The following is a 6,539-nucleotide window of genomic DNA, read 5'->3' on the forward strand; positions in this document are numbered from 1 at the left end:
CTCTCTCTGCAAGAAAAGGGGGATTCAGCTTGTGTTTGTGTTTGGGTTTTGATCAAAGAATTGTTGTTGATGTTGCAGAGGTGGGATTCAGCTTCATCACGATGGGTTTTCACTCTTTGTCACGGGATTAGTATCTTTAGAAAGTTTGCTCGGGTTCAACTTCAATTACTAGTAAGTTTCGCTCTGTATCTATTTCTCTCCCTTCTTTCTTTTCTCTTTGTTTCAATACCCCTCTGTAAAACCGTTCTTTGATAAGCTTTTTTTTTTCCTCACAAATCATTCAACAACTCCTCCTTGCAAAGGTTAATAGATCTCTAACAGTAATTATTTTATTCCTTTCTACCAAAATCCCAATTTTATTAGATAATCGGTGTTCTTGTTTAGTGATTTTTTCTTCAACAAATTAATATATTGTATGCAAAGGTTCTATCAGTGGTTTTTGTTGTGCTCAACTCTATGGTGTTTATTTGATTTCTATTTGTACATGTTGGCTATGTATGAGTTGTGTTTGCAAGTATATTATGCAGAGTATATTTTAAGTTATATTTACTGCTGTATTTTATTAATATTTGGTTGTGTATGAGCTAGTATTTCTTTAACAAAAAATTAATGTAGTATATATAGTCGAAATATATTGATTAGGAGCTGTCAACATATATTGTTTTGATTAGGAGTTGTCAACATATATTGTAGGATGTTGCTAGACATGAGAAGTTGCCACCAAAATATTATGATTAGCTTATATTGATTGTAAAAATACAAATAAGAATTAATTTGAGTTTTCAACATAATCATAATATGTGAAGGCTCTGAATTTATATATGAATGTAGAGATGGTCAGATACAAATTAAGTGTTTGAGATACAATGAGTTTAAAATACAAATAACTTTTCTTATCTTATCACAATCTATAGTTTTTTTTTTTTTTTTGATAAACAATGGATTTGGTTAAGTTTGTATTTCATATTGTAGTAATCACTTATCACAAATACTTGAACTCTTGGACATTGTGAGTTGGTGTTAGGGTTTGTGCCCTAAAATCCAATTTATCGGTATGTTATAAATAATTAAACTGTTTAATTATATGAGACTATTTATATATGAACTAATAAGACATTATCTTAGTCTATGGGATGCATAGTATGTGATTTATGTGATTTAGTCACAGAAGATATAAATCACAAGTTCTTTGTAAACTCATAATTTTAGTTCGTGATTGATGATGAAATTGGACATTTCATCTGCGAAGACTATAACATATCAACTAAGATAATTTGTCTTGATCATGGAATTGGAGACTTCTAATTGATATGTTTTAAGAGTTAAGACATATTAAACTGGACCGCTGTAAGATTTATTATTCTCCTAACAACTTTATAAATAATAAATCTCACGACTTCTATTTACATCAACTCTAAATCCTGAGAGAATAATGAACCTGATCATGAGATGTAGGTTACTTTAATATATCAGAAGTGAGATCTAAAGTCACGATCAAAACCTCAGTATATTGGGCAGCCACATTTAATGTTGATAGAACATATATTCTCAAGATGGAATTCATAATCTCTTAATAGAGATATAAAATATTCCCTAGAGATATAAAATATTCCCTTGAGATAAGTTTAATGGGTTTGGTTATTCAGAGTGTTGGGCCTAACCACTTTAGTAAGAAGTTACTAAAGTATATATTTATGAAATCCAATTGGATTTCATCAATATATAATGAATAACTTAAAGGATTAAACTGGTTACTTAAGGATTAAGATGTGGCAATCAATATTTTAATGAAGGGGTTGCATATATAATAAAGTCTTAGAATATAATTTATTAATAAAGCCTATAGTGCAATTATATTCATATAGTGGTATTGAATATAATTAATGGTAACTTTAGATTTGTCAAAAGTTGATAGAAAAGCCCAAGACCCATTAGAGCTTGAGTCTTTTTTGTTCCCTTTTGGTCCCACTGCAAGCCATATACTAAAGTTTAATTGGAATGACCCAAAAGGCTAACCCAATTAGATAATCAGAGAGAGAGAGAGAGAGAGAGAGAGAGATATATATATATATATATATATATATATAAAGAGAGAAACATACAAATTTTGAATAAGGGTTTTCATTAAGATTATATAAAGAATAAAATGATGTGTATGTGAGTGTAATCCACTCTCTTATTCTCCCCTTGGAAACTAATTGAGAGACCACACTTCTTGTGCAATAAGTGGAATTGGAGTTAAGATTAAAAGTGTTCCCAAGTACTTTTAATCTTTTGTTTTTGAATTTCACCACATCAAGGTATGCTTTCTTGTTCTTAAATTCTGAAACTTACATGATACATGTTATCAATTGCAAATGAAATAGATTCGTTATTTTTCCGTTGCGTATGTTTTGTATGCAATACAAACATGTATTTTTCCAACAATTGGCTCTTATAGTCTTATACTCTTATCCCTTAACATTGATTAGGATTAGTTAGTATTTTGAATTATGAAAAGTATGAATATTCTGAATTATGAGCTTATGGAGCTTATATGTATGAGAACTATATATATTGTATGTTACTATCCATAATTATAGTGAAAATTTAGTTTGATTACAATAGTTGGGTGTACATAAATTTCATATTATACATGTTTTAAGTTATACAAGAAATGTTATAAAAAATTTGTGCATACCAAACACCAGAAAACATTTTCAAGCTCGTTACAAAATACTAGAAAATGAGATAGTTTTCCAAAAAATGTTCTCTAGAAAATGACCCATTTTCCAGAAAATGTTAATGCTTAAACAAATAGAGCGTTAAATTTTACAAGAAATGTTACAAAAGTTTGTACATACCAAACACTGGAAAACATTCTTAAGCTCATTTTCAAGGTTGTTACCAAACACCGGAAAATGAGATAGTTTTCCAAGAAATGTTCACTGGAAAATAACCAATTTCTAGAAAACATTAATGCTGAAACAAAAGGTAGAGTATAACTCAAGGGAAAGGGATATGCTTTTCCTCCTTGTTGAACTATAATATCCACAAGCAATGATTAAAAAGGTCTCTTCTATTCATACCTAGTCTGCTGTTGTTTTACTAATTTCATATACTAATTGACTACATACACTAACTGTTTTAAGTTCCCTATTTAAAAGGGATGGATACACAAGAAGACATATCACGATATGCTAATTTCTTACAAGGGGATTCCGATTTTGTGGCACTATTTTTAAGTGGGTCTCAAAATACTTCAATGTCCATCCAAGAGTTTTTACCAGAAGTTGAAATTGTCACCTCTAATCCAACAAAACGTGGTGGCAACTTCAGTGTAGATGAGGATAGCCTCCTCGTCTCTACAAGGCTTAACATTAGCATGGATGCCGTGCATGGTACTGACCAAAGGGCTGAAAAATTTTGGGAGAAAATTTGACAATATTTTTGTGAGAACAATACTTACGGAACCACACATTCTGCTTCCTCCCTATCAAGTCGATGGGGAACAATTAATAGGGAGACAAGTAAGTTTGCTGGGTTCATGGCTAAAGTTGAAGCCCGAAATCAAAGTGGCGCGACTGATCAAATGAAAGTATAAATTATATTTCAATGGTATCACAATATTAATTTCCGAATAGTTTGAAGACACTAATTATTTTATTTAAAAAAAAATTAGTTGGAAGATGCAAAGGCTCAATATAAAGCTTCATCACCTAGCAAAAAAACAACTTTTGCATTTGAACATTGTTGGGTTGTGTTGAAGAACCAACCAAAGTAGACTGTGCCTAAGGAAAGATCAAAAGGACTCCCTCAAACTCCAAGTTCAATTGATCAAGTTGGTAGTAATGATAATGACATAATGGTGCTAGAGAGACTAATTGGTAGAAAAGCCGAAAAGGTTAAGCGAAAGAGAACAGATGGTGATAAGGGTTTTGAGGATTATTTGGTGAAAAAATTGCAATATATTCAACAATCATATGAACAAGACAAAGAGGCTCTTTGTATCAAAGCAGATAGGGTTCGAATGGATGCGCAAAGTTCTGATATTGAAAATGAAAGGCTTTGTCTTGAAACTATTAGGGAGGAGGGAAGAATAATGACCATGGATACAAGTGCCATGAATGAAAAAAGAAAGACTTTATTTTGAAAATCTCAAGGATCAAATCCTTACAAGACAAAAATTAGAGAAAATAGTTGGCTTTGACCCAAGGAGATGATGTCTTGTCGTAACCTTGTTTTGGTAGTAAATTATTTTAGGGTTGGGGTTTGTCATATGTAGATGATATTTTTTTTTTACCTTATTTTGGTAGTGGCTTATTTTAAGCGTAGGTTTGGAACATGTAGATGATGTATTGTTCCAACTTGATCAATTGGCAGTAGGTTGTGCCACTTATGTAATCACATCATTTTTGCTTATATGAAAAACTTATGTGATGAATCACAGTGTATACATGGTGTTATATTAAGTACTTGAATACTCTTTTTATGATGAATCATACATCATTATGTAAAGTTTATATAATAAAATATGTAAGTATTCTATTCCTAAGTCTTAACATCAATCTTTTATAAAGACCGTATTGTATATAGGAACATAAACTGTATATTTTATAAGTTGCTATATTGTCAATTTTATGTTCTTTAAACCTTTATTAATTATTTTTCTGTTCAATAATAGTGATAATTTCCTAACACTGTTGTCTTCAAGGCTGTCTCTATGGGTCGCTCTCTTTTTCACAAATTGCTTTTTGACGACTTAGATGAGGATGAGATAATGAGGCAAGCTCTTAAGGGTTCAATATCACAATGTAAACGTTGTCGGACTATCGAACGTGATTGTTTAGCAGGCCATAAAGACTTTATTTCGACTACTTTGCTGACACACAAGTATATCCTCCTAATTTATTTCAGAGGAGATTTCGGATGAGTCGGTCTTTTTTTCTCCGTATTCAATCTAAGGTAGAAACTTATGAACCTTACTTTATCCAAAAAAGAGACAATAACTGCACTTAGGATGCTTGCGTATGGAGTTACAGCTGATTTTATGGATGAATATGTGCGGATTGGAGAATCCACTGCAATAGAAAGTCTGAAAAAATTTGTTAAAGTGATAGTTGATATTTTCTCTAAGAAATACTTGAGGTCTCCAAATAACAAAGACATTACTAGAATTTTAGCCAATGGGGAAAGACTTGGATTTCCAAGGATGCTAGGGAGTATTGATTGCATACATTGGGAATGAAAAAATTGTCTGGCTACATGGAAAGGTCAGTACTCTGGTCACATTCATAAGCCAACCATTGTTTTGGAAGCAGTGGCATCATTTGATCTTTGGATATGGCATGCATTTTTTGGGTTACTTGGGTCAAATAATGACATTAATGCATTAGAACGGTCTTCTATATTTTCTAAGCTCGAATAAGGATGTGCTCCTGCAGTTAATTACTCAATCAATGGCCATGAGATTACAATGGGATACTACCTTACCGATGGCATATATCCGAAGTGGTCAACATTTGTTAAAACAATTCCATCTCCACGAGGACAAAAAAGAAATTTATTTGCAAAAGCCCAAGAGGCGTATAGGAAGGATGTATAGCGTGCATTTGGATGCTTCAATCAAGATTCACAATTTTGTGTGGACCTGTAAGATTTTTCTATAGTGAAACGCTCCAAGACATCATGAAAGCGTGCGTAATTCTTCATAACATGATCGTTGAGGATGAGCGAGATGTAAATGAAGTGGTGGAATTAGATTAAGAGCAAATTGATGACAATCCTACTACACAATAGTCACAGAAGCACAAAAATGAATTTACGGAGTTCATTGAAACCCATCAATGTATTCGAGACCATAAAATTCATTCTCAACTCCAATCAAACCTCATTGAGCATTTATGGCAATTACAAGGGAAGTTGTAGGAACTTAAGTGTGTGAGCTATGCATGTAGGGGTTTTATTGTAATTTGATATATGTACGAGTCTTTTAAAGACAACATTGATAGTTATGTATGTGGATTGCATCTATATATATGTATGTGGATTTTTTAAGTTGGTAGGTTAAGTACATTGATATTTGGCAGGTTGCATGTATATATATATGTATGTGGATTTTTTAAGTTGGTAGGTTGAGTACATTGACATTTGGCAGGTTGCATATATATGTATGTATGTGGATTTTTAAAGTTAACAAGTTTGAGTAAATTGATATTTAGCAAGTTCTTTCTCAAAAAAGAAAAAAAAAATCGGTAGGTTCTATATATATATGTGTGTGTGTGTGGGGGGGGGGGGGGTCATTAAAGTTGGCAGGTTGAATACATTGATATTTGGCAAGATGCATCTATAAATATGTATGTGGATTTTACATTGATATTTGGCAGGTTTGATGGAATATATACGTATGTGGATTTTTAAAGTTGGCAAATTTGAGTACATTGATATTTGGTAGGTTCTTTCTCAAAAAAAAAAAAAAAATGGCAAGTTGTTGAAAATATATGTATGTGGGTCTATATATGTTGAAAATATGACTCTTGGCTAGATGTGGATCTATATTT

Source organism: Quercus robur, chromosome 7, assembly GCF_932294415.1.
Source record: "Quercus robur chromosome 7, dhQueRobu3.1, whole genome shotgun sequence".
NCBI classification, from domain to species: domain Eukaryota; kingdom Viridiplantae; phylum Streptophyta; class Magnoliopsida; order Fagales; family Fagaceae; genus Quercus; species Quercus robur.